This window comes from Anolis sagrei, chromosome 5 (assembly GCF_037176765.1).
Source record: "Anolis sagrei isolate rAnoSag1 chromosome 5, rAnoSag1.mat, whole genome shotgun sequence".
Taxonomy (NCBI): domain Eukaryota; kingdom Metazoa; phylum Chordata; class Lepidosauria; order Squamata; family Dactyloidae; genus Anolis; species Anolis sagrei.
The window spans coordinates 148059168-148087104 of record NC_090025.1 but is presented as its reverse complement, the minus strand read 5'-3'; the positions used below and the strand labels follow the sequence as shown (position 1 = coordinate 148087104).

Below are 27937 nucleotides of genomic sequence, written 5' to 3'. Positions count from 1 at the left end.
TGTTGTGAGCCTTCATGTTGTTTCACACTCGTTCCCAAGTCTAAAGTTTAGGGTGGGGGAGGGGCTGGGAAAATGACCTTGGAGGGCTGCAACTGGCCTTAGTTTGGGGATCCATGAGTTACACAATCTACAGCACAACCTTATTCAATAGTGCAGGTTTTTCAGCACCCTTCTGACCTGGCTGGCTTCTAGTCTAGTATATTACATAATTCACTTGATTTGTATTTACAATGACACCAGAGAGGAGAAGAAGAACAGTCATGTTATCTCATAACTGTGGCGAATAACAACAGAGTCAAAAGTTTATAAAAAGAAAACATTGATAGCTCGGAAAAAGCATTGAGCTAAAGAATAACCAGAAGGAGTAATAATAACACCATACATTAACCATCATTAACAGCTGTTAAATCAACTGCACTGCCTGTTTTCTACTTTTGCTTGAAACTCTCTCTATAACTATAGTATTAATCCCTGCTTGGTGACATGAATCATGATACTATTTTGAGGGATGATGTCCTGATTAAAAAATGATGGAGCAAACAAGAATAGTAGTGGTGATGGGAGACAGCATTACAAATTCATGCAAAGCATTCAGGGGAGTTAAAAGCAGGGCTACTTCCTATAGTTCTATATGAGTGATTTAAATTAGAGGCTGCTGAACACAGCAAGCAATAGCCTTGAGGGAGAAGAACCATGTCAAATGCCATTTGATGCTGCTCAGCCAGGCACATAGAAAGGCACATTGCACCAATAATATTTGACAACATTGGCTGTGCTTTTTCTGCTTCACTGACCAGCTTGTCTACATTGCAGCCAAAGGAACACACAATAGTTTATAAGTAGCTACACTGTCAGCATCTTCTTCTGAAAAGCTGCAACTGCAATGGCTTCCTAATGAACATATCTTTAGATGAAGGACCTCCTAGCACACACACACACACACACAGACTGAAATCAAAATGCCTGAAATATCCAAAATGGCAAATTGACAGTAATACTGACAATCAGCTGTGATGTGCCACCACAGCAACTATGTCTACTCTGCTTGGCTTCAAGGTTATTTATGTTCCAACAGCTTTAAGGCCAATCCTCACAGTGCCTTGAACACAGACAGAGATAAAATATTGAATGGCTTCATAACTGGGCATTCCTGTGCATTTATTTCCTGTACTTTTATTGTGTCATTGTGTACAGCAAGAAAGAATGGCCTCTTTTCAGGTGAGAAGAAAACTGCCAGGGAAAGAAGATGATATAAACAGGAAATCTTTTATGACAATTAGCATCACATTGAAAACACACCTTTGCTAAAGTTAAAAGAGGTTTTGTATCCTCTAGCAAGGTAATGCACCTGATTCACAAAGCAGGAGATGACCTCTGTTAACATTTCAGCCTTTGGCATAAGAACAGCAAGCATGGTTTGTTGCAACTATTTTGGCGGTCACACATCAAATGATCTTTCTTACTACCGCTGGGTCTTTTATTTTAACCTTTATGGGAAGCTGTTGCTGCACACAACATTTTAAAACAACAGATAGAATAGAAAGAGTTCTCTTTTTTCATATAAACTTAAACTGTAATGCTCTCCAGGAGTTGAGTGTGGGATTGAAGTATTTTTGTACAGTCAGTCCCCAAGTTACAAACACCCAATTTACCAACAACTCATAGTTAAGAATGGGAGTGAGACAACAGGAAGTGAGAGAAATCTATCCCTAGGTTGCCACTACAACCTGAATCTCATGGAAGAAGAAAGACTCATCACTCCTGCCTTAAATTCTCAAAGATACTTTACTAACATTGCAGACACTGTGGATAATAGTCTTGTTTCCAGTTTGGATGCAAAGGAAAGTCAGGGAGAAAAGTTGAAAATGGGCTCATTTTGTGATGAGTTGGAGTAATCATGAGGAAAAGGTGTCTCCACTGAAGCTTTATCACCAATCTTTGTTCCCACAAGAAGCCAACTTTTTCAAAATCGAATTATCACAGGGACAGAAAGTGAATTGAAATTTTCTGAACTGGGGCACAGACAACAAAACAATCACCACAGGGGTGTCCATCCTTCCCTGTGCTATCCAAAGCATGTATGTATGTATGTATGTATGTATGTGTGTGTGTATGTATGTGTATAGATGTATGTGTGTGTGTGTGTATATATATATATAGAGAGAGAGAGAGAGAAAGAGAGTTACACTTTTAAAATGTACCTGTTCCGACTTTGTATATGTATATGTGTGTGTATGTATGCGTACGTATGTATGTGTGTGTGTATATATATATATATAGAGAGAGAGAGAGAGAGAGAAAGAGAGTTACACTTTTAAAATGTACCTGTTCCGACTTTCATACAAATTCAACTTGAGGCCAAACCTACAGAACCTATCTCGTTCGTAACTTAGGGACTGTTTATATATTAAAAAATCACAGGTTCGTGTCAGTGGAGAATATAGTTCTTCAATTATATGCTAATGCTCCAATATTTAGATAACTACATTTCTATCATACTGAGAAGACTCCCTTGCTCTTTAGAAGGATTTATACATTCTCAACTGTACTGTTCACATTAAACACAAATGCAAAAAATTCCAGAAGACTATTATCCAAAACAGATTTTACAACAACATGTTGTAGTGTATACTGTCCTTATTTAGGTCTTCGGTCCCTGCATTCCAAGCCTCCTCTTTTCCATTCCCCCATTTCACAGCACCAGGCAACATTTTGTGACACTAGAGAATGATCATTAGAACATTATTTATCTATCTACTTATTTAACCTTCCTTAACATCCTAGTGGCTCCCAGGAAAGAAAAAAAATAGAAAGATATAATTATAATAAAAGCCCAGAAACAGATCACTATAGTATAACAAAATAAAGCACTGGGTAGGGTACAATGAAACATACACAGCTAATTGCAAATGCCTGGACAAGCAAAAAAAAAAAAAAAAGGGGGGGGGGGTGGGACATGAGAGAAGCCTCCCCGCAGGATTGCAAGACATCCGGGCATCCCCTGGGCAACATCTTCATAGACGGCTGATTATCTCACTTCAGAAGCGACCAGAAGTGACTTGCAGCATGCAGCAAAAAGTATTCAAATGACATGGAGGCAGATGCTGTGTTGGAGCCAGTTACACTGCTATGTATAGTTGAAACAACAAAACTCAGAAACTTCTTTTATTTGCTGATACACAATGTACCTTGAATGCTTAGAAAAGAGCATCCTCTGTTGATCTGAAGTTTCAAGCATAAAATGGGTCCTGCAACCCTCACTACTAAGGGTCTTATTATAATTAGGAAGAACGTTCTCTGAGCCTTTTGATAGTTCTCTTTGTGCATAGATAAGGCTATTTTTGCTCCACACACAACACTCACATCTTCTTGCAAACAGAGAGAATGCTTACTGTTCCCAAATAAAGTCCTGATTGTGAGATATTAAATGATAAGCCCACTATGTACAGGAAATATTAAAGAGCTGAATCTAAATGCTGAAGGGATTTCATATATATGACCCATATATTAGGGGCTCTTTGCAAGATATTTCTTCTGAACACTCAAAATCTGTGTTTTACTTTAGTCAGCTCCATCTATTCTGAGGAAAGCACTGAGCTCTAATATTTCTGCTCATGTGAGGTTCATTTCATGGTTTCTGGAAAATAGGGAAAGAATTTACTTAAACATGCCTAGGGATATATTTGTCCTTTTAATAAGAGATTAAATTTTAGGTGTCTTGCAGGGATACCACATGTGACAGGAAGCATCTAAAATGTATTAAGTGATTACCAGATGCATTCAGTTTTCTTCTTCCCTGATTTGCTCACCAGCAACAATAAAAGAATCTTAATTGAACCTGACAGCCGCCACACATTTTCCCCTTAAGCTGTGTCTCTCAGTTAATGGTTGGCCAACACCTTTGGAACACGTCTATAGAAAAATCTTTGCTTGAAACACTCTGTTATTGATTTGGTAGCCAATACTGTTGTCTTGTGTGGAAGGAAAGAATGAAGAATATTCTTTAACCTAAAAACTTCAGATCCTTACTAACTTTCTAGCTTTCAGTGTTGTATTCCACTGTGTTTATTTAGTCTCTATGGTATAATAGCAGCTAATTAAATACTATTTGCATTAAAGCTGCCGAGCTATTTCTTGTCAAATTGCTCGTGACAATTTCATATTAATTACTATTATTTACTGATTAACAAAATAGCATCAGATGTTTGAAATTATTATACAATCATTGGAATGCAACAACCACATGTAGAAATCATTTCATGCAAGTGATGGTTTCATTTCAACACTGAGTGCATGATTCAAATTAAAACAAGGTTTAAAAATGTTTTATATTTTGTCAAAAGCTGTATTATTTCAAATTGAGGAAACCCACTCTTCTTTACAACCTAGATCCAAAGTAATATACAGTATACCCTTTTGATAGTTAATGTGCAATTTATCTAGAAAGGCTACACTACTGATTTCTCTCTTTCAAGCAACTATAAAAAAAAATAAGTAGGGAAACAAAGCTCAAATAGGATAGCCACTGATTCCCACTTAGCTACTTATACAGAGAAATGCCCACCAAGACCATATGATAGGAATGGTATTGTCCCCCAAAAGCCACTGACATGATGACATGCCAAATGACATGCCAAGGTGCACTGTGAAACTGTGTCAAGATATTTTGTGCTAAGATTTTTGGTGCAGCCTTAATTCAAGACATTTTTTTTCCATTTCTGCTCCCTACCCACTCTACAGTTACCTTTAGAGTCAGAGCAGAAATTTTGGGACAGCCAATGCGATGTCATCACTGTTGAATGATGGCAAATGAAACATTTCCAGCGTGTTTGATTTAAACACAGTGGCAATAATAACAATAATAGTAGTAGTAATAATGATAATAATAATCTTTATTTGTATCCCGCCACCATCTCCCTGGAGGGACTTGGGGCCGCTTACAAAGGCACTCCAAGGTGTAGCAGAGTTTAAAACAATAGCACATAAAATTGTAACAACCATATGACAACAACCAAAGGAAGATCAGATAAGACACAAAATGAATGCCACAGATAACATTTGTTTCTGTAACTGCAAAGTTTAATTCAGGGTACCCCATATGCCTTTTTGGGGACCCCTGACAATTACACTGGAGGCCAAATTCCTGGTCAGTCCTGGAAGCCTAGTGAGTAACCTTGGCAAGTCATACTTTCTCAGTGAAAATTGCTGGTAACTCATCCTTGAACAAATCTTGCCATGATAGTTTTGTCTTAAGGTTGCCATAAGTAAAAAAGGTAAAGGTTTTCCCCTGATATTAAGTCCAGTCGTGTCCAACTCTGGGGTGTGGTGCTCATCTCCATTTCTAAGCTGAAGAGCCGGCATTGTTCATAGACACCTCCTAGGTCATGTGGCCAGAATGACTACATGGAGCACCGTTACCTTCCCACAGAAGCGGTACCTATTGATCTACTCACATTTGCATGTTTTTGGACTGCTATATTGGCAGGAGTTGGGGCTAACAGCGGGAGCTCATGCTGCTCCTTGGATTCGAACCTGTGACCTTTCGATCATCAAGTTTAGCAGCTTAGTGGTTTAACTCACTGCACCACCAGGGGCTCCTTTGATATGTGACTTAAATGCACATATCAAAGATTTTTTTACCATGCCCTGTTTGGATGTTAACACATTTTGACACAATTTAAACTACTCTTTGCTGTATAATGTTTCAGGCTTGACTCATTGGTGGAGTGCTGCTTACATGATAGAACTGGAGGGATGTGGGCATTTAATTTGAGCTGGTTGTCTCTGAAGTCTTCCAGTGGCATTGCAAAGAGAAAAAAATAAAAGTGCCAATGGGAGATGTGAGCTGTGGGGATAACCCTTCTCAAAAGCTCTCTTCCCCTAAAATGTAATCTCTTCATTCCTTCTCAGAGTGTGATTAGGAGGGGAAGAAAGGTTGCAAAGAATCTGTCCTCCACTATTTAAAGTGTACATTTCCCTTTCCCAGACGATTGGCACAAGGGACATTGCCAGTCACCTTGGCAATTGGGAGAGTGGAATACACAATAAGATCTCTGCATGCAGGGCAAGCAAGCTTTAACACTTCTTTTCCCCACAAGCTGCTTTTCTGTCAGCATCTCTTTGTATATGTTAGTATAAGGCCAAAGGGGCATGTGTGGGACAAGCAGGGGGGCACACAGGCATATGTTTGAAATGGTGGGGAAGTAAGCAAAAAAGACTATTCATCAGTCAGTCCATCCTTCTGACAATATGCCTCTTTGTGGGAATATATTATCAAGGTGATGATTGTGTTTAGGCTTCAATGGAAGAGTGAGGAGAAGCTGTGTGTATGCCTTCATATATATTTCTGAACTTGGTAGCACCTTTGAGGCTGAAATTTCTAGCATGAGCTTCTCTAGACACTGTTCACTTCATTAGATACAACTGGCATGTCTCTGAGAGGCGCAGCTGATGAAATGGGCTAAGTCTACAATAGCTTCTCCTAGAAATTTCTTTTTCTCAATTAGTCTCAAAGGATTTCACTCTATTGTTAGATTCTACTCTATTCCTTAATGTCCTGTAATGTGAAAGCAGATTAACATGGCTATTTCTTTGAACACTACCTGTAATTGTGCATTTGAGAATAAGACGAGTTAGGGTACTGCTGCCAAATTTAGCTGGGTCCACAACTTGTATGCAGACCCCATTGAGCTGCCATTGCAACTTGCATGTCATGGAAGAAAAAAGACTGACCATTCCTGCCTTAAATGCTCAGAGACACTTTACTAACATTATAGACTTTGTGGATAACAGTCTTGTTTCCAGTCTGGATGCAAAAGAAAGTCAGGGAGAAAAAGTGAAAGGGGGCTCATTTTGTGATGAGTTGGAGTCTAGGAGACATGAACTGCTCTAGGGAAAGCCGCAGAATATGTGTTCTCTTACCATATTTTCCTGGCCATTGATGTGTGGCCACTAAGCAGTGTTTAATTTCTAATGAGAAAGGTTCTGAGAGAAATGCCACTGTTCTGTTAACTTAATTTTATAGTTCTAACAAAGGTAAATTAGTGGTGGAAAGGAGAAAGTCTAGGGTTGATGAGTAGTAGCAGATGTCCTATCACAGCTTCAGTGGTAAGTAAATGACATCCTGAAGATGCTCAGGTGAATATAAGACAGAGTGCAGGAAAGCTGTAGTTGCTCATTCTGAGGGAAATGCACTTTGTAACTACACATTAGTCTATCCAGCACCACTGTGCTGCACTGTGATGCTAGACAAGACTAAGGGCCAAATCTCTACTTGGCCATGAAACATACTTGGTGGACTTGGTCAATCTTTTCATCACATGGTCGCAGTCAAGAGAAATTGTGCCTCTTGACACCATTTCTCTATACAGTTTATAAATGTAATGTTTTCATATGTTATTAGATCCAGATGCCATTCATAAAATAGGATAACTGTCATTTCTAAAAGCATAATGCAGTTAAAGTACATGACTCCTCTGAATCCATGATCTTTTGGGCCCACTACTGTCTGCTTGCCAGTGCTACTCAAAGTGGTGATTCATTGCCCAATGATAAAGCATGAATTATTGGCTGTCAATTTACAGGGTGTTTCAAGGAAAGAAAGAAACAGTTGTAGGCAATGATCACAGATATGGTATCTGTTCTTGAGGTGGAAGGTCGTGAGAATGGGCTTCTTTATTCTGATTAAATTGAGAACATAGATGAACCTCTAACTTTACAAGGGAATCTATATATATGTGTTCACAAAAATTTACTGAAAGAATATAAGTCTGACATAACAGGTCAGAATCAAGGCTAGTATTCCTTGGATGTATTTATTCCTCACATGCTTACATTGCTCTTGTCATTTTAAGCATAAATTAATTTGATACTTAGCAAAAGAACACTTCTCTCGTGAACAATCTCCTCCTCTAAATTAATGACTAATTAATGCTATGGTATGGTGTCAAGACTGTATTTCATTACAATAGTTTCCATGGTAACCTTATTTTTCCCTTCAGAAATATTTTCTAACTAATGATAGCTCAAGCACAAAAACGCAGGTGGTGCAAGAAAATCTGTATTTGAATAAAAATGGATGCAGTATTGCTCAGTGAAAAAGTCCCTGAGAATGTTGGTATTGCCAACCAGAAAACAGATGTTGCTTGAAAGGAAAAAAAAACAAGTAACAATCATGAGTGCAGAAAAGCAGTAATGGGTTCTGTTTTACTACCATAGTTCTTCCTGAATCAGAATTTCATGCCATGCTTTATACATGGCCTGCTGTTGCTGAAGAACATTACATCCAATGTTAGTCCAAACTAGTGCAGACCCATTGAATCAATGGGACTTACACAAGTGGTAGCTAGTTGTGCACTGCAAGATGTTTGAACCACAATATCTGAACTTTATCAGACCCAAATATTTTGGGGAACAGTTGTAAGACATGAAGGGTCTTTCATATTATGACCCCAAATTTTGCCGTTGGAATATCTCAAAAAACTCTATAAATATAGTAAACAATTCTTTAAAAAGAATCCTAGTTGAACAACTATGCATTTGTACTGGTTAAGAAGCAAGGTTTATTTCCTGCTACAAACTTCTATATACTTTATATACTAAATTATTCTAAATGAACCTGATTCTTTGCATAGCTAGCTGTGCTACCAGCTAGATAGAACTAGACATTATATGCAAATATTTTTCTACTAAATGTACACAGAAGCATGGTGCTTTTGTAACACAACTCCCAGAATTCCCAGTGGTTGTGCTAGCAGAGTGATTTTGCGACATACAATCTAGAACTAGTCCACATATACAACTTCAGTGCCTATATAGGATGAATACTTTCTAGCATAAATATCATGGACAAAGGGTGATATGTATGTCATAAAAATATTATGTACTCCATAAATGTTTGCATGACTAAAGCTCTCTCAAGTGCTCTTCATTTAGAGAAAAATATGTGACATAGCAGTGAGATATAATAATATTGGTACTCAAAGTTACATGATAATGAAAGCAGTTAATATCAACGGGGAATAACGAGAAATAGGCTCTATGGGAAATCAGTAATAGACAGCAATGTGCAAGCTTCAAGTTATGCATCTAAAGCAGGGGTTCTTAACCTTTTGTGCATGATTTAGAGTAAGGTCTACAACTACCATAACTTCAAAATATGGATGGGAATAAATGTTGTATGTCAGCCTTTTCAGCCTGTGATTGAGACTTTGGATGATGGGAATGAGACTGATGTTCATGTTCAAGCTGATTTCCCTGATGGGAATAGGGATGCTGTCCATGTAGATCAGGGGTCCTCAAACTAAGGCCCGGGGGCCAGATGCAGCCCTCCAAGGCCATTTACTCGGCCCTTGCTCAGGGTCAACCTAAGTATGAAATGACTTGAAAGCACACAACAACAACAAAAAAACAACAACAAAATAACAATCCTATCTCATCAGCCAAAAGCAGGCCCACACTTCCCATTGAAATACTAATAATAAGTTTATATTTGTTAAGATTGTTCATTTTAATTATTGTATTGTTTTTAAGTGTTTTTTGCACTACAAATAAGATATGTCCAGTGTGCGTAGGAATTCATTAATGTTTTTTCAAATTATAATCCGGCCTTCCAACAGTTTGAGGGACTGTGACCTGACCCTCTGTTTAAAAAGTTTGGGGACCCCTGATGTAGATGTTCCTGAAGGGAATGGAGATAATGGTCTGTTTCCTGGGTTGGGGCTTGGGGTGTGGGGCATGAATGCAGTTTAGATGGTGGGTCACAGAGGCCTCCATTGCTGCAAGAGGATTCTCAAGATCTCAAGCTTGGGAAAGGCTCTGCACTGCAGTTCCCTGGCCAGCTGTCTCCGGATAGAGATTTTAATGAAGGGAGTATAAGTGAAGCCTTAAACATGAGAAGTGCTATCAGTCAGCAAAGACAAACAGGTCAACAATTACGGCACTCAGCCAGATTACAGCAGATGTTAGAAGTAAAACCAAAATTGAGAAATAATTCTTTCCTAGCTGTTTGGGAATTAGGGCAGGGTTTATAAGTGCCAAGTATGGAATCTAGCTTCAGATGAAGCAACATTGGATTCATGTTCAGTTCCTCATGCCAACCTCTTGGACTTTATTTAATTCATGGGTTTAAGTGCCTTTGCTGTTTTTGGCCTATGGAATCAAGTGTCTAGTTGCATGGAATTCTTTGGGCTATTTCTTTTTGGACTATTTGTTCCTGTTCCTTTTTAATCAATTGGATTACCTTTTACTGTGGATTACTTTTTATTGCTTTGACTTTTATTTTCCTCAATAAGCTGCTTGCTATTTTCACCATCTGTGTGGTGTTTAAAGTCAGAGGTGATCCTGTTCTGGAGTGCAACAATAAGCAATTTTTCAAAATATGAGATATGTGATATGAAATGAATACTATTCTAATTTATTGAATATATGCATAAGTAAAGGAAATGCGAGATTTCAGTTAGAAGACAAAAAAAAAGAAACATTATAATGACGTTTTTCAATTCAAGCTCATAGACCCTCTGAAATCGGGGGGGGGGCTCTGTGGCCCCCTCGTTAAGAGCTCCTGGTCTGTTTTCAACCTTACAAACCCTACAGTGGTTACACTGCCACCAGATTTGCTACCACCTCTGTAATCATTACCATGTCCTCCCACACCTTATTTGGTCAACCTCTTCTTTCACCATACAACTCTGTGAGATGGCCTGCTTTCACAAAGGGTTTCCAAAAGAAAGGTAATGATATTTCCTGTCCTGAAACAATGAAGAAAGAAAAGAGAAATACAAAAGACTTATTTGTGATGTAACTGCCATCGTCTTTCAGTGATGCGGCTCTATCAGTGAGAGGGTAATGAGGTCTCTTCCAGACAGCATTTAAACACACACCAAAGAGGATTTAAGAAACCTGCTTAGGCACGTGTTTAAGTCCCTACACCCCCACCCAAAATCCACACTTTCCCAGAGGGGTGTATTAGATACCCTCCAGGTACCTTCCAGGAGGGCACCCAGACATTTAAAAAAACCCTAAAAGAACCCCATAAAAATAAAAAAACTGCATTAAAGTACTTCCGCAGTCCTCCTGGCACATAGAAATGATGCACCAGGAGATGAGGTGGGGGACATCGAGGAGTGCTTTACCTCCTCACCATCCCCTCCCCCACATTTCCTGGCACATCATTTCTACACATCAGGAGAACTCCAGAAGTACTTAAATTTCAGCCAGTTAAGTTCTTTTAATTTTTGTGGGCTTCTTTTGGATGTTTTGGGGAGGGGATTGGTGCCCTCTAGACTTTCCAGGCTCATAAAATCCAAAAACCCAAGAGAACTGTGTGGATTGGACCCGGGGATCATGTGATGTGGTCCCCGAGAACGATTCATATTGAGCCCATACCTGGGAAGACCCAGATCTTTGATAAGATCCAGGTCTTACCAGGTATCAAATTAGTTGGGGACAAAGCAGGGTTTTCCTGCTTTGTCTTGAATTAATTCAATTTTACTGGAGTTGGCATTTGGACATGCTTTTTTGGCCCTATCTGGATGAGTCCTAGAATGTAGATTTCCACGCGCTGTAATTTGTTCACATATCCACTGAAATAAAATCAAACTGGAAAAAATTGAATCCTGGTCCCATTTTGTGATAAGATCCTTACTATTTCTTCTTGGAAAGGAAATTACTGTGCTATCATCTTCAACTAATAACAACATAGACAGTTGCTTTTTAGACTCTTTTCCTTTTAACCCAGTAGCTGTGCTTGTATCCCTGACAAACACATGAAGTAAAGTACAAGGAGATGAAGACAGGAGACAGTGCCTTACATGTCATGCACTTCTAAGAGATAGAAGGATCTCAGAAGGTGGAGAAAGTGCATCCATAGGGAGGCAATAGACACACATCTTTCAAAGTTTTCAAAATTGTATTTGATTGACATACTCATTTTAAAAAGTAGCCTTATTGCCACTACATTGTCTTATTGATTCTAGCCCAGGCACAATAAATGATGATTTTCTGTTGTCCTTTATGAATAGCATAGCCCAAAGCAGGGTACTTTATTCAAATTTCAAGCCATCAACTGTGTATAATGGTACCATTTTACACAATTATTTATGACATGTTTACATTAAAATATAATTGAAGTAGTGCATATTTTGTTGACTAAGGTAGGTAAATGGAGAGGGCAAATTCAATTGTATTCTTTAAATCATGGGTAAGAAGCATATAGTTCTCCAGTTGTTGCTCATTATCGATCTTTATCAGAACAAGCAAACAAGGGGTGATGGTAGTTGTACTTCAATATCTAATTTGCCATTCTTAATTTAAGCACATTAACACATTATGTATATTTAGGTTCACACACTATTCTGTTAGTATTCAATGAAAAGTTAATTGCATACTTTAAAATATAAAAGAAAAATGAAAAAGATGGTTGAAAAGACTTGCATCCAGAGGTCACACACAGCAGAAAGACATGACTAAGTATTCCAGCTGCATATAAACTCTTTGAAGGCATGGATTCTTTCCTTCTAATGAGCAAAGGAAGCTCATCAATAAATACACAGAAGTTACTATGATTATTCTACTATAAATCCATAAAGCCCCAGTTTCTCACAGTGAGATATAATGGGGGAAAAAACCATTGTTTATTAACCCCTAGCCATAGAGTGATCTTTTTGCATTGGTGATATGTAGAAAAGTGCAAGTGTACTTGTCTGTTAAGGCAAGTTTTGTTATGTGCTGTCCCAACTAATTTGACTTTTACATTATTTAGTAGCTACTAAAGAAGAGAGAGCCTGAGACCACAACTTAGTACTATATTTTGCATACACAAATAGAAGAAAAGCTTCAGCAACAAATTCAAAGGGAGTTATAACACGATCAAGTTTCAGTTTAAAAAAATTGCTTTCTGATAGCACAATATGATTATGGGTAATAATTATGAGGATGGCAATTACAAATGGTTGTGATGTTAATGTTTAAAAAATGAATGTCTGTGTTAATGTGTATTGAGTTGACTCCAATGTAATGTGATGCTATCATAGAGTTTTCTTGGCAACATTTAATTAGAGGAGGTTTCTCATTCATTTCCTCTAAATCTAAGAGACTGTGACTTGCTCTACATGACGGCGTGGGTTTCCATGGCTGGCTGGGATTTTGAACCCTGCTCTCCTAGAGTCTTAGTTCAAAATTAAAACCACTATACCACACTGGCTCTTCTATAAGGTCAATGAGCAAACAGAACTTTTTATGTGCAAGGGCTCGTTCCTTCTCTGTTACAAACAGGAGAATTCTCTATGCACATTTCAAACAACTACCTGTGCATATAGGTGTAGTTACATCAAGATCTCACTGAAAGAGATACTGGCCCAATTTGAAGCTAGCTTCAAACTGCATTAAGTGGTCAGTGTACATTGGCCTGGTATCTCTTTCAATGAGATTGAAGCCAGCTTCAAACTGCGGTGGCCAGACAACAAACTCCCACATGAAAGGAAGCCCTTAATGTGCACCAGTACTCTGGTTTTGGTTTGTATAATCACCATCTATGTCTCAAACTGGTTCGAGGATTTCCTGTGTAATGATCTACACAGCACAACCACTTCAATGCCAGTTTAAAGCTGCATTAAATGGTAAATGTATATTGAGTCTGGACTCTGTTTTGTCTATTCACCATCTCTTTAACATGTACAACACAAAAACCACAAATAACTTTCTCAGTTGACAGTACAGATTGAATTATCCTAGAAGAACAATATTGGCTCAATAGATGCCTAATGGGAAACTTCAAAGCATGGTCTATTTTATGGCCCTTTTAATGGCACGTATCTTGTATATTTCACTTCTTTGGCCTTTTTTCACTAATGACATTGGCTTTAAAAGACAGAAATTGTATTTCTCCAGGCTTTTTTTGTCTTTTTTTGACTGTTCCTAAGAGAGCTGTTCTCGCACTACATTATCTCGAAAAATCCTCTCTTATGTTGGTTAATTATCAATTGCTCACTTCTGAATAGCCTAACATAAGGATGTTTTAAAAGGAATATGTACAACGGATAATGGTAAAGGATGTTTCAGCTCATTATGTCATGCCTCAATCCATCCTAAAGCCCCTCCACCACTAAGACAAAGTGGAATCAGTTTTTCAAAAAAGTCAAAGACTATTGAATATTTATGCAAAAGAGTGAAGCTACCCATATTGGCCTTAAAAAATTCCAAGGTTTATGTTAAGGCATTATCCTTTTTTGGCTAATTATGATGTCAAAAAGACATGTGCACTCTTTAACATTATTCAGAAGTCTTTCTCAGGTTGTTGCTGTTGGGGGGGGGGAGGTTATTTGGGTTGGGGGTGGGGAGAAAGCAAAGGTGGGGATTGAAAATGGCTGCCTGAAGTTGAAACCATGGAATCTGAATTTAGTCATTATCTTATGTCTGTTGGAGGAATTGGCAGACATTCAGATTTAATATTCATAATTTCTATTTGATTTAGTAATTGGCTTTCGTGTTTGGAGCTATATCAATGGGAACAGGATCACTGTAAATTATCTCAAAGTGGAAATACAGTTCACTGGTTTTATGTCTTGAAATATGTTAGATGAATTGATAGAAATTTCTAATAAAGGCAAACAATCCTGGGCCAACAAGATGAGAAATACAGGAGACAGACAGTGATAATCTGTTTATGTCAGTTATCAAAACCTTCAGCCAAGATGGAATACGTGTGAAGTGTTTGACACTCTAACTAGATCCTATCATTTTACAAGCTAAAGTAGGTCCTGCAATGTTTTAAACTGTTTTAAATTGCACTACATTTTACAATTAATAGATTATTGTGCCATTGAGTTATATTCATTATGTTTCGTGTTTGTGTTTGCTTTGCTTATTGTATTGTTATTGAGTTATTTTTGACAGTGTCTGCATTTATTATTATTTGTTTCTATTTTCTTTGTTGTAAGTCGCTCTGAGTCCCTTTGGGGAGAGGGAGCAGGATGTAAATAAAGCATTATTATTACTGAGCTTGATAGTTGAAGAAATGAATTAAGGGAGAGACTAAAAGTAATTTCTTTCAAAATAGTTAGGCTATGCACATAAGGAACAGATGAATTGGCTTTTGCATTCAATTAAGTGTGCACTGAAATATGGTAGCTTGACAATACCAAGAAGATATACCAGGCTGACCTATAGCATCAGGCCTGTAGTGGGGGGGGGGGGGGGTTAGGGGTTCAACCCCCCCCCCAAATGTTTCAGATTTTTTAAAAAACCTGGTTTATTCATGAATTTTAACAGGTTAACCAAATCCCCATGCTAAGTCTATGAGATGCAAAAAATTAAGAGTCTCTCCAGAACTGCAAGCACTGTCTCAGGCAAATATTGACAATTTATTCACACTGTCATTACTTGCAGCAATAGCTGATGTAGTGAAGCAACCAAGTTAGGGGCGGGGGGGGGGGTTGAATGCTCTCATTAAGGAGGCCAGACTTGGTGGAGGTGGCTGATAGGGGCGGAGCTGCAGGCTATAGAAGGCTGCTCTGCCCCCTGCTGTGCTCTTTGCTTCAGCGTGAGCTAGGAGGCAGGTTTCAACCCCCCCCCCCCCCGTGAAATTTTCACACACACCCCTGAAAATTTCAACCCCTCCCGAATTTTTTTTCTGGCTACGGCCCTGTATAGCATCTTTCCTAGGGAAAGAATTCAAATATACAGCAATCTTAGTCAGCATCAGTATGCAAAAGGATCTTGTAGCACATTTGAGACTGAGAGAAAGAGGCTAGTCCATAAGCTTTCATAGTCTGAAGTCCATTTCATTAAATGCATAAAGTGAAGTACCTGGGGAAGTTTCTCTGGGAAAAATAATACATGCACCAACACTATCAGGACTGAGGGAAGGCTTGTTTTTAGAGGAACAGTTTATTTCAAACAATTAAAGCAGAGTGAATATTTACTGTGACTTGTACCTTCCTCATTCAGGATCAAAGATAGACATCTATAAACCAAAGAGGTGAACAGATACCCAATACAGCTATAGTATATCCTATAACAGGTATTCCCAATTCTTGACCTTCCAGATATTTTGGATTTTAACTTCCAGTAGGGCCATTCACCATGTCTGGGTTCTCTGATTTGAAACCTAACACATGTAGATGACCCACTATTATGAAATTCTTCCCTTTGGATTCAGGCACTTTTTAGCATTCCCTGGGCACTTCCAGGCAGCCCTGTATCCTGGAAACATTCTCATTAAAGGAGTTGTCTGGATGGGCCCTCCCTCTTCGGCCTTTTACCCGAAGGACTTGGTGCGGCTTACAAAGGCCAAGGCCCTCAATAAAACAACAGCATAACATATACAACAATAAAACTCATAAAGCAAACCAATAAACATTAAAGCAATAACAGTAAAACATTAAAACAATACATCATGATACATTTAAACCTAGGGCCGGGCCAAATGTAATGAATAAAATTAAAAGTGCTGGACATGACAGGTGAAATGTAAGCATTTTAGGGTAGGTGCTATATGCAATATGAGGCTATCCATGTTTACTCAAAAACCAGATGAGAACTTGCTTGTGATCTGATTGTAGCCTCACAATGCAGATGCCTAGAGAGACTTTTGGTATTATTTAATTCTCTCTATGAGAACTGTAGAAGTAAAAAAGATTTTAAGGCTGAACCTTGTGACTCCCAACCCCTAACAATACCTCTTATTTGTGTGGGTTGAGATAATCACATGTCTTTACTTCCTTGATAATTGCCCAGTTGACTAATAATCATTTAACCATTTGTTAGCCCCAGTTATAAATGAACTATCATTTACTGTTAATTTATGACACTTCATACATACAAAATGGTCCTACTTGGGATAACCTCATTCTCCCAGCCAAGTCTAACATGTAGGATGAACATGAAATGCGTCATGTGCAGGTGGTGCAACAGTGTCCCTGAGACAGGGAGAGAAAGAGAGAACAAAATATCCCATCCCACCCCAGTACATGATCTGCATCATCAGAACAGACAGCAATATCATCTGTTCAGTATGCAGCAAAGGACATGTGTTCTGCTGTTCCCCAGGAGAGTCTTTGGAGCCAGGGCTTTAGTCTTCCGAAATGCACTCTCCTCACTCTTCCAAAGACTAACAATGAGTCATTTGCTATTGCTTCTTTCACTTGAGCATTTCAGCTTTAGTTTGTAATGGCTGTTTGACAACTGAAGACATAATGTTCCAGAAGAAAAGAAAGAAACACAATACCCAGAGCTTTATGGCACTCTCATTAGAGTGCCTAATCAGCTGCACACAGAAACTCTTCAAACAGATCTGAGGTAATGTGTGCTATAGCCAGATAATTTAGACAAAGTTCAATTCTCCACTATTTGCAATTAGACTGCCAGCATCTAAAGGTGGGGAGGGAGGACCAAATACGGTGTTAGCACATTAAAATAACACTTCATTTGACCAACGACGGGCTGCTTTCTGCACAAAACAGTATGTGGATCAAAGGGTCAAGTAATAGTCATGGCCTAGCTTTTTGAAGAGGGTTGTATTTGAGGAGCAAGGCTATAGTACATCAGGCAGAGTGAGACAACCACATTAGACAGGTCCCATCATATGTCTATAGAAGTCTTCTGGATGTTCCTTTTCAATGTCCCAGTCATTCCTTTCTATTAGGGAACAGAGCTGTGTGTTCTACTTTGTTGTTGTTGTGAGCCATCAAGTTGTTTGTTTCTGACTTACAGCAGGCAAAGTTGACATTTGTGCATCATACCAGCCTCACTGTCCATGGTCATAATTGCAAATGATTGTTAGCAGAGATTTTGTATTTGTGGAATAATTGGGCATTCATTTCTTGTCCTTGATTGATCAACTCCCCCCGCTCCCCCACCCTGTCAAGCACTTTTTGCCTAAAGTTCCAACACATGGCATTTTTAACGCAATAATAGGTAATTAAATATTGGAAACACCATGGTGCAAACTTTCTAGGAAGTTTGTGAGAGATGGAACAACTATCAAAATAGGAATTTCTATACAAACGTTGCTTTCAAGTTTCAGATCTGAAAAAATTGCTACCCCCCGCCCCTTAACATTTCCTGGCTGAGTTGAGAATATTTCTCATGTCATTTGTGCAGTGAGTGGCAGGTGTTGAAATAATATTGATGGAAATGCCCAACAAAATGTGAAAACATTACATAAGACATTGTATACATAAGACAAATGTATTTGACAAAGTGTAATATAATTTCTTTACCTATTATTTGTTTAACTAAGAATTTTTCAATCTTTAGATTTATCCCCTCATTCTCTATGAATGAAACTCTCAAAAGCAATCTTAAAACACAATGGGTTGGTTCCAAAGGTCTTATTCTATTTATGGAAGGAGTCTTTCATTTGTTAAAGGAGTCTTGGGGATTCTTCTGCACACAGAGCAGTGAAAGGAATGCATTTTGCTGTAACAGAAGTAGTATAGTTGAGAATGCAATTGCACTCATATCCTGGTTGTGGGCTTCTCATATGCATCTTGTTGGTACCTAACAGAGCAGAATGCTGGGCTATATGTTTTTCTTCTGCACACAGAAGAAAAAACATGGATCTTTTAATGTGATTACGGATAAATATATTTTGTATTCAGTTTTCCTTTTAAGACATTTAAGCAATTAACACAAACAGAAAAACTCATATTCTTTTAGATTTGTGCAGATCCTAGGTGCAGCTATTAGATACAAACTGTGGTGTGCTGTTACCACAAACTTTTGCATGAACAGGTAAGAATGAATCATTTGTACAAGCTCCATTCTGTATTATGAACATTCATTGTTGAAAGAGAGCTTTAACATATGATATTAATGCTCAAGACAAAAAAAAACTCAGCCAATCATTAAAATATTTTCCAGTTTTTGGATACTGAAAATATGCTGCATTTATTCTTTCTCTTTGAGTAAGAGAAAAGCTAAGCAGAATGAGAAGATAAATTAAATAGTACTGTGTAATCAATCAAGGTGCTAAAATGATAGATGGCAACTAACATCCCTAAGGAAGGCTGCAGACAGAACTATTTTGCAAAACTGGGTTGAATAACTAGTATATGTCAAAGAATGTAAATCTATGTGTTATGTTTCTTGTCTGAAAATATATTGCTACTGTGTCTGCATTATCTATTAATCAACCAATCAATCAATTAATCAGAGCTGAAGCAATACCGAGCTCTAACCAAACATGGCTTAGAAAATATCCAGGATGCTTTCATGCTAATACTAATCCAATAGAGGAACTTCTTTGTGTGTACTATTTTATGGAATCCAACCATCTATAAATTACAAACTAGACTAAGGATTTCCATGAGATCAACACAGTTAATGTTCTTTGAGGAAATATTAGAGTTCCAAGAGCTATTGCAATACATTTTTTTTTGAGTAGGGTGTATTGAATTAAGTGGCAATCTAACAAAGCAAAACAAAATGAAATTTAAATTGTTCTGGGAGGTCTGCAATTAATATTTCTCCATTCTTCTTTAAAATTATTAACAAACTACTGAAAAGGCTAGTTTCAAAATGAACATTCCGAACAGCTACTTACCTCATTTACTAGAGACATTAAGTCCCATCTCCCATGTCCTATCAGCCAAAAGTCTTAAAGCAAATTTCTAACTACTTTTTTCAAAGAATGTTCTTCTGCAACTGCTGTGGTTTCCGGGAGACATTGTATGCATATGTATGTGCTTACAGTTCATCTGTTGATTTATGGTAATGCCATGAATTTCATTGAGTTTTCTTAGGGAAAACATACTAAAGGAGGTTTTGCTACTTATTTTCTCCAAAATAGCCTATAGGAACCAGAATTAATTGGTGGTGTCCCATCCAAGTACTAACTAGGGTTAACTCTGCTTAGTTTCCAAGATCAGCCTTCAGTTAGGCCCTTAGTGAGGTATTGTGCCACAAAGCAGGTAGTGCAGGCCTAAGTAAGGGCCTCATAACTTAACTAGCACAGGGCCTCATTTGTCCTAAATCCAGCACTGAGCACAGGTACTGCTTTTGAAAACAGAATTGAACATGCATTCTAGATATGATTACCATTTGTAACCATCCTGTGTTCCTGTTAATTGGGAGTATTTGCATTTTAGCATATAAATTCATTATATTTGATGTACTCATGTATTTATGTATTCATTTGTAGCTTTCCAAAGAGAAAATGATAAAATAGTCTATGGTAGTTCTAAAAGTTTGCAAATAAGAGAAAAGAAAAATAATGAAATCCAATCTCTCCAGACCTAACTGCGTGAAACTACCCATATTATCATTATTTTCAACTGGCTAAGATGAGACATTTGATTGTAGCAGTTCATTGTTCCACTAGCATCCTCATGAGTTAGTTATTGATCTGAACAATAACCCTATTTGATAAATTACAAGGACTTATCTTTGTAAAACAAGAATACAGAGAAAAGTGTCACTAACCAGGCAGTCATTTTGAATAATCGTAGCTGTCAATTGTATGATAATCCAGAATAACTATTGTGGTAGGTTAAATTTTGAAAGCATGAGGATGATGATCAGATACTTCTCCCGAAAGATAAACTGTAATAGTTTCTCCTCAACCACATAATTCTTATCATAGGAAATATCAAAGCCTAAATCATGAAAGCTTCTTTATTTTAAATAAGATAGTTCTCCACCTCACTTTTGATTGTGCTTTTGAAAATAAACCTGTTCCCTTTCCTTTTATATAGCCCTTTTTAATTAGCAACTATTATTTGTTATTTAGAAGTCAATGGAGTTTTAAAAGTCAAACTAGACACTATCAGTCATAGTTTCTACCTTCTTTTAATATTAGAAAACCTTATTCTGATCGTCAAGACATCTCACAACAACCAATGATGTGAGACATATCTAAGGGTGAACAGAGGGAGGGAGGGGGAGGGAGGGAGGGAGGGGGAGAGATGTTGCGAGCTCCTAGTTTGTGCCTTTGTAGACCAATTAATGCATAATCTATTTTACCTAAAATGTAAAGTTAGAGGCAAACAGGCTAAATACAATATTTTGGTATAGAGCTGTAATTGTGTCTGATACATTTATCTAATCACTGGATATACCAGTTACCAACACCATTCCAAGGTAGATGCTACTGTTCCTCTAGGACAGTGGTTCTCAACCTGTGGGTCCCCAGGTGTTTTGGCCTACAATTCCCAGAAATCCCAGCCAGTTTACCAGCTGTCAGGATTTCTGGGAGTTGAAGGTCCAAACATCTGGGGACCCACAGGTTGAAGGTCCAAACATCTGGGGACCCACAGGTTCTTAACCCACAGGTTAAGAACCACTGCCTTAGTATTATGTTGACAGAAAAGGAAGAGCCAAGCAATGAACAGCAATCCCTGGTGCCCCCAGTGAAAGTCAACTTTTCCAACCTATGCTTCAAGTTTATAATTATCTTGCATCTGGTTGTTTAATGAATACAGTATGGGATTTGACTGAAGCAAGTATTGGAAATGTTTGCTTTTAGAGAATTCCTATGCACCCTTACAATGTTAGGAAGCAAAAGAGTTAAATACAAATTATTAAATGCCTTTCTTAAACAAACAGATCAAGTAATTACTATTCATTCTATTCCATTTTATGAATTTTAGAAAAGGTCTGCTGTTTTGGAAACCTGCATTCACAACTTCTCAATATTTTACTTGGGAAAAAAAATCATCATTCAAGTTAATTTACAGGTGACAATTAATCAAACAGTTCTGCTCTTTGAACGAAATCAAATGCTGAAAGTAGAGTATCCTCAAGTTTGTAATATTAGTTATTGTTTAAATTGAGAAAAGAGTAATTCTGCTTTCATTTCATTCCAAAGAATTGAGTCCAAATACTGTGCTAAATAAATTATGTATTACATGTGTTAAATGGCCAATGCACAGTTCCATTTCTCTAATTATATATTCATGGTTAGAACATTTGTATTCTATAATCATAATGCCATGACTGATAAATTAACTGATGGATGCTATGAATAGGTTTCATCATTATATTCTGCCTGAAGGAAGAAGGGTGATTGTATTCACTGGAGCACCAACAAAGGTTGATTAATTTCTTCTTCATGTCCATAAATACATGCAGATTCTCTCTGAATGGTTTTGATATGAGTTCAATATATTCATGCCAGCTGACTGAAAAGGCTAAATCAGGGGAATTTTTGATTATGTATACAGAATAGAGAGAAAAGCTCAAGCAAAGCTATGCTACCATCTGCCCATTTTACTGATCATGCACTCACTAGAGTAGTGGGAATTTTTTTAAAGCGATGTACACCTCTGCATGAAATCCAATTCTAAAAATATTGTACCTAAGTTTAAACTGCAATATACTGGCAGGGCAAACTCCACTTCTCCTCTGCATCCATGTTATAGCTTGTAAGGCAACATAGCTTTATAACCACATAAATGGGGCTTTTGACCCTATATAATCAGGAATTGAGGGCTGGTTAGAGATAGCTTCCCTACAGCAGCACAAGCACACCAATGTGGGTATGACAGCCTTTCCCAGTAGCAAGTTATGTACCTTTCAAAGTTGCAGGAACCAAAGAAATGGAGGTAAATGCAAGCCAAACATCAAAGCCATGGTAGTATTGGTGGATTTTTGCTCTGGGAAGTCTGGGAAACATTGAAGATACACAAAGCAATCTCTGATAGGTCAAATGCATGGAAAAATAAGGTTTTACTACACATTTTTTATTTTGTGGCTTCATAACACTAGTAGTAGACAAAAGAGACACAAATACAAAAATTTCCCTGTGTGGTCCTACACAGATACACTACATGGATTATCTTGGTCTTTTATCTAAGAGGATTACAGGATAAATGAATTTTTTAAAAAATCCACTCCAGTGAAATGAAATCGAGTTTAAAGAGAGGTAGAAATTGCTCACCAGGCTAATTTCATCCATGAACAACAGGGGAAAAAACCAAGACTTGTCAAAAACGAAAGAAAAAACTCAATCATTTTTGATTTACAGTACATAGAGAACTACTTACCGTTCACAATGTGGATTCAATTATGTTCTCTCTCTCTCTCTCTCTCTCTTTTTCTTATTTTTTCCAATGAAAAATGCACGTTTCTGTAAGGACAAAACCCATATGAATGATATTGATTGTGTTGTTATTGTGTGTGTGTGTGTGTGTGTGTGTTTGTTTGTTTTTTAATACAGATCATCCCATAAGGCTAGCTATAACCATCATGTTGGCATAGTCATGCCATGCAGTGGCCTTGAGTTAGGTCCCATGAGAAAATTCAAGTGAAGAAGCAACATCAAGTGAAGAAGCAGCCATGTGTCATATCCTTGCAAAAGACCTTGCAACATAACAACACACATGATTCAATTAATTAAATCTACAGTGTAGATGCACACTTGGGTTTCCTCTGATTTCTGAGGTCACAATGAATAATCACATTGAGGTCCCTAACGTGAGTGACAGTGGGGGAATCTGCTGGACAGCTTGGGGCAGTGGGGGAATTCGGCGTCCTGTGCCCCGTATCACCCAGCTCCCCTTCCCCCTCCCTGCACTGGCCATGATGTAGGCTATGAGAACATGGGTAGCCACCTGTGTTCTCTGAGCTCTGTTCTGGGATGCTTCCAGGACCGAGCAAGGATGGAGTCCTACAAGAAGTAGCCCTGCACTGAGTCAAAGTTTCCGACAGGCTCCATCCTGGAAACATCCTGTAATGGAGCCAGAAGGCCATGTGATAAACAACAGCAGTTAACAACAGCAACAAACCCTAGTTGAGACTTGAATTCAGGGGATTGAATTTTAAAATAGTGCTTTCTTAATAATAAAGGTAACAAAAAGAGAGAAATATGCTAAAGAGAAAGATTAATTACAAATGACTGCTTCCAACCAGTCATTCTCAAAATCTTATATATGCAAACACAAGAAGGGGGAATACTTCAACACAGAAATTGTGTTACTCTTTTCCAGATACAACACTCTTTATCTTTCTGTTTCTTTGTATGAAAAACAAGTATTTTATTTACTATGCTGTGGCATTCATTCAGTCAACCATTGCTATGCCTCCTGTTGGCTGCACTGTAGGGGTGAAGTCTCATTATGATAACTATCACCAAAACTACTATTGAGGCACCTGTCAATTAGATTGGAACATGTGTGTTTTCAAACCTTCCAAAATTAAGACCATTAAAAATTGCCAATAGAGTAAAATAATATTGGCTAGTACATTCTGAACATTTTAACAAATGATGCTCAAAAAGATTTCCTTGGAGTGTTGAAGGAGTTGTGAACATAATTCTACCTTTCTAAACTCATGTCCTTTGTTTAATTTCTGTTTTGTGTATTTAAATGTGTATTTTATAGTATATGTTTTAATATGCATATTTTATAGAAATACATTGTAATATGTGTGTTTGTGGTATTATTACAACATTTATGTATTTGAGTTATCCCATAACCTGCCTCGAGCCACAAGGAGAGATGGGTAAGAAATAAAATTATAATTATTTTTATTCCTGTCTTAATATATCACAGACAGCAGACATTCGTACAGATGTAAGCAAGGGACAGAATACACTGAGGATTTTGTTTAAAGTCCCAGCCTCCCACTATGCTATACATCTGGTATACTCTGAGCTTTTGCAACTTAGATATTTGGTAGTAAACTGCTGCTATAAGAAAAATGAAGGATATAATATATATAAAAAACCAAATAAATATAGTTTTCTCAAAAGGAAGACATTCAAAGCTCTTTTTCAAGCTTGCTACAAAGTCAGTCTTTTGAAAGGGTATATTACCTTACAAAAGTTTCTCTGTCTGCCTCTAATGACACCCTAAGATTACAGACCCTTCCCCACCAGTAATAGCTATAAACCTTCATGTGACATTTGAGAGCTATTATCTAGAAATGTTTGCCAATAAATAGTCAATTCTGTTCACTTTATACTCTCAACATCAAATATTTTAAGTCCCAATGTCTTTTAACCAAATGTTTGAAATGTATACAAAACCAACAGCCCTAAACTGAATGAAATTCTTGCCATTTGTAGTGACCATGTTCAATAGGACTATAGACAGGATCATTTTGTAACTATCTGCCATGTATCTTCTAAAGCTGAATACTTTACTCATTATAGTGATGAATACTCATTCATCATTATAAACATACGTGAACACCCAGAAATGAAAATATAGACTTTTGGTAGCTAAACACTCAATGTTTTCCTAGATGTTGTTGTTTATTCATTCAGTTGCTTCTGACTCTTCGTGACTTCATGGACCAGCCCACGCCAGAGCTTCCTGTTGGCCATCACCACCCCCAGCTCCTTCAGAGTCAAGTCAGTCACTTCAAGGATACCATCCATCCATCTTGCCCTTGGTCAGCCCCTCTTTCTTTTTCCTTACATTTTCCCCAGTATCATTGTCTTCTCTAAGCTTTCCTGTCTTCTCATGATGTGACCAAAGTACTTCATCTTTGCCTCTAATATCCCTCCCTCCAATGAGCAGTTGGGCTTTATTTCCTGAAGTATGGACTGGTTGGATCTTCTCGCGGTTCAAGGCACTCCCTAGATTGTTAAATCTATTTTATGCTGAGGTCTGTAAATACTGAGATTCATATTGGAGGTGCAAAGTTGCTTTTTAATTGTATTTATGTAGTAAGCTGGATAATGGAGAAAGGCAGGGAGTTTCAGAAAAACATCTATTTTTGCTTCATTGACTATTCTAAAGCCTTTGACTGTGTGGATCATAATAAATTGTGGCAAGTTCTTGGTGGGATGGGCATACCAAGCCACCTTGTCTCTCTCCTGAGGAATCTGTACAAGGACCAAGTAGCAACAGTCAGAACTGACCACAGAACAACAGACTGGTTCAAGATTGGGAAAGGCGTATGGCAAGGCTGCATCCTCTCACCCAACCTTTTTAACTTGTATGCAGAACACATCATGCGATGTGCGGGGCTTGATGAATGCAAAGCTGGGGTGAAAATTGCTGGAAGAAACATTAACAACCTCAGATATGCAGATGACACCACTCTGATGGCCGAAAGCGAGGAGGAGCTGAGGAGCCTTCTAATCAAAGTGAAAGAAGAAAGCGCAAAAGCTGGGTTGCAGCTAAACATCAAAAAAACCAAGATTATGGCAACAAGAATGATTGACAACTGGGAAATAGAGGGAGAAAATGTGGAGGCCATGACAGACTTTGTATTTTTAGGTGCAAAGATTACTGCAGATGCAGACTGTGGCCAGGAAATCAGAAGACGCTTACTTCTTGGGAGGAGAGCAATGTCCAGTCTCGATAAAATAGTAAAGAGTAGAGACATCAGACTGGCAACAAAGATCCGCCTAGTCAAAACCATGGTATTCCCTGTAGTAACCTACGGATGTGAGAGCTGGACCTTAGGGAAGGCTGAGCGAAGGAAGATCGATGCTTTTGAGCTGTGGTGTTGGAGGAAAGTTCTGAGAGTGCCTTGGACTGCGAGAAGATCCAACCAGTCCATCCTCCAGGAAATAAAGCCCGACTGCTCATTGGAGGGAAGGATACTAGAGACAAAGTTGAAGTACTTTGGCCACATCATGAGGAGACAGGAAAGCCTAGAGAAGACAATTATGCTGGGGAAAGTGGAAGGCAAAAGGAAGAGGGGGCGAGCAAGGGCAAGATGGATGGATGGCATCCTTGAAGTGACTGGACTGACCTTGAAGGAGCTGGGGGTGGTGACGGCCGACAGGGAGCTCTGGCGTGGACTGGTCCATGAGGTCACGAAGAGTCGGAGACGACTGAATGAATGAACAACAAGTAAGATTATATACCCTCCAACCTGTCACATATGAAAACCAGAATACATGTGACCAGGCTACATCAGAACATGTTCAAGATGGCAAAAATTACTAATTAGGTAGAAAATGCAAATTAGGAAATGCTGCAGCAGTTCTGTTTGGCCTGAGCATACTGGAAAGGACAACATTATAATACCATCTCACCTTTCCTTCATCTAATTGGAGTGAAAACCAGTTTTGCATTTTGAATTCAGTTTGCAGCAACTGGAGCAAACTGAGGATCAAGGGAGAAAGTGAGAGGAGGAGAGAGTAATTGGGACATTTAAGAAACAATTGAAAAAGTGGGATAACGGGATTAACTGGTTTTGTCCATGCCAAATTGAGAGACTTGGAGAATATGTTTTAACAAACGAAGGGAAAATGAATGTAGACTGTCATATATATCAATGTAAGATGGCAATTTTTCCAAAAGTGTACTTTCTTGAAAGTTCATTTCTATAAAATACAATGCCATGTGCAGCTAAAGCAATGAAAATGTATCAGGGATATAGCTTGTAGGCAGGTAACCCAGGGGAAAGAAATAGACGTTATCCTGCTGTCCTTGTCACCCAAGTAGGACCTTTTCTTTTGGAAAGAACAGTAACGTGTGAACCCATGCAAATACATATATATCCTCTGCAGTCTCCCTGCTATAGAGATGGCAACAGAGAAAAGGGGAGAGTCCTTTCCTCTTGGCATACTTGGGCAACTCTTGACACTTAACAAAGTGGGATTTATCTCATACCAAGCATACTGAAACTAATACAACCTCATCACATTGCCTATGGGTTTCCTATGCTTTACTGAAACCTGGCTGGGAGATGATAGTGCTCCAACCTGGTCCCAAGCCTTCCCATCTGGGTACTGCTAATTTGCTACTGAGTCCAATTTAAAGTGCTGGTCTTGGCCTATAAAGCCTTAAACTTATCTTATAAGTTTATCTGTCTGAATGTATCTCACTCTATGAACCACTGCAGAGTTTAAGATCATCTGGGGAGGCCCTGCTCTCAGTCCCAGCTCCCTCGCAGGTGCGATTGGCAGAGACACAAGATGAAACCTTCTCATGATGCCCTTCGACTGTGGAACTCCCTCCCCAACAATGTTAGATCAGCACCCCTCCCTTCTGACCTTCCGCAAGACAGTGAAAATATGGTTTTGTGACCAAGCCTT

The 27937-nt window shown here is 38.3% G+C and overlaps 1 protein-coding gene across 6 annotated transcripts in view; it reads right to left on the bottom strand.

Moving 5' to 3' along the window:
• SYT1 (synaptotagmin 1) overlaps positions 1–27937 on the bottom strand; it is a 399960-nt gene that overhangs the window by 210317 nt on the left and 161706 nt on the right. For 5 of the 6 annotated variants that reach the window (XM_060777410.2, XM_067469111.1, XM_067469113.1 and 2 more), the window contains one exon: positions 22983–23065. The exons of the other annotated variant lie outside the window; for it this stretch is intronic. The gene's annotated coding sequence lies outside the window, so the exon portion shown is untranslated. The remainder of the gene's footprint in view (positions 1–22982; positions 23066–27937) is intronic. 6 annotated transcript variants of the gene reach the window in all.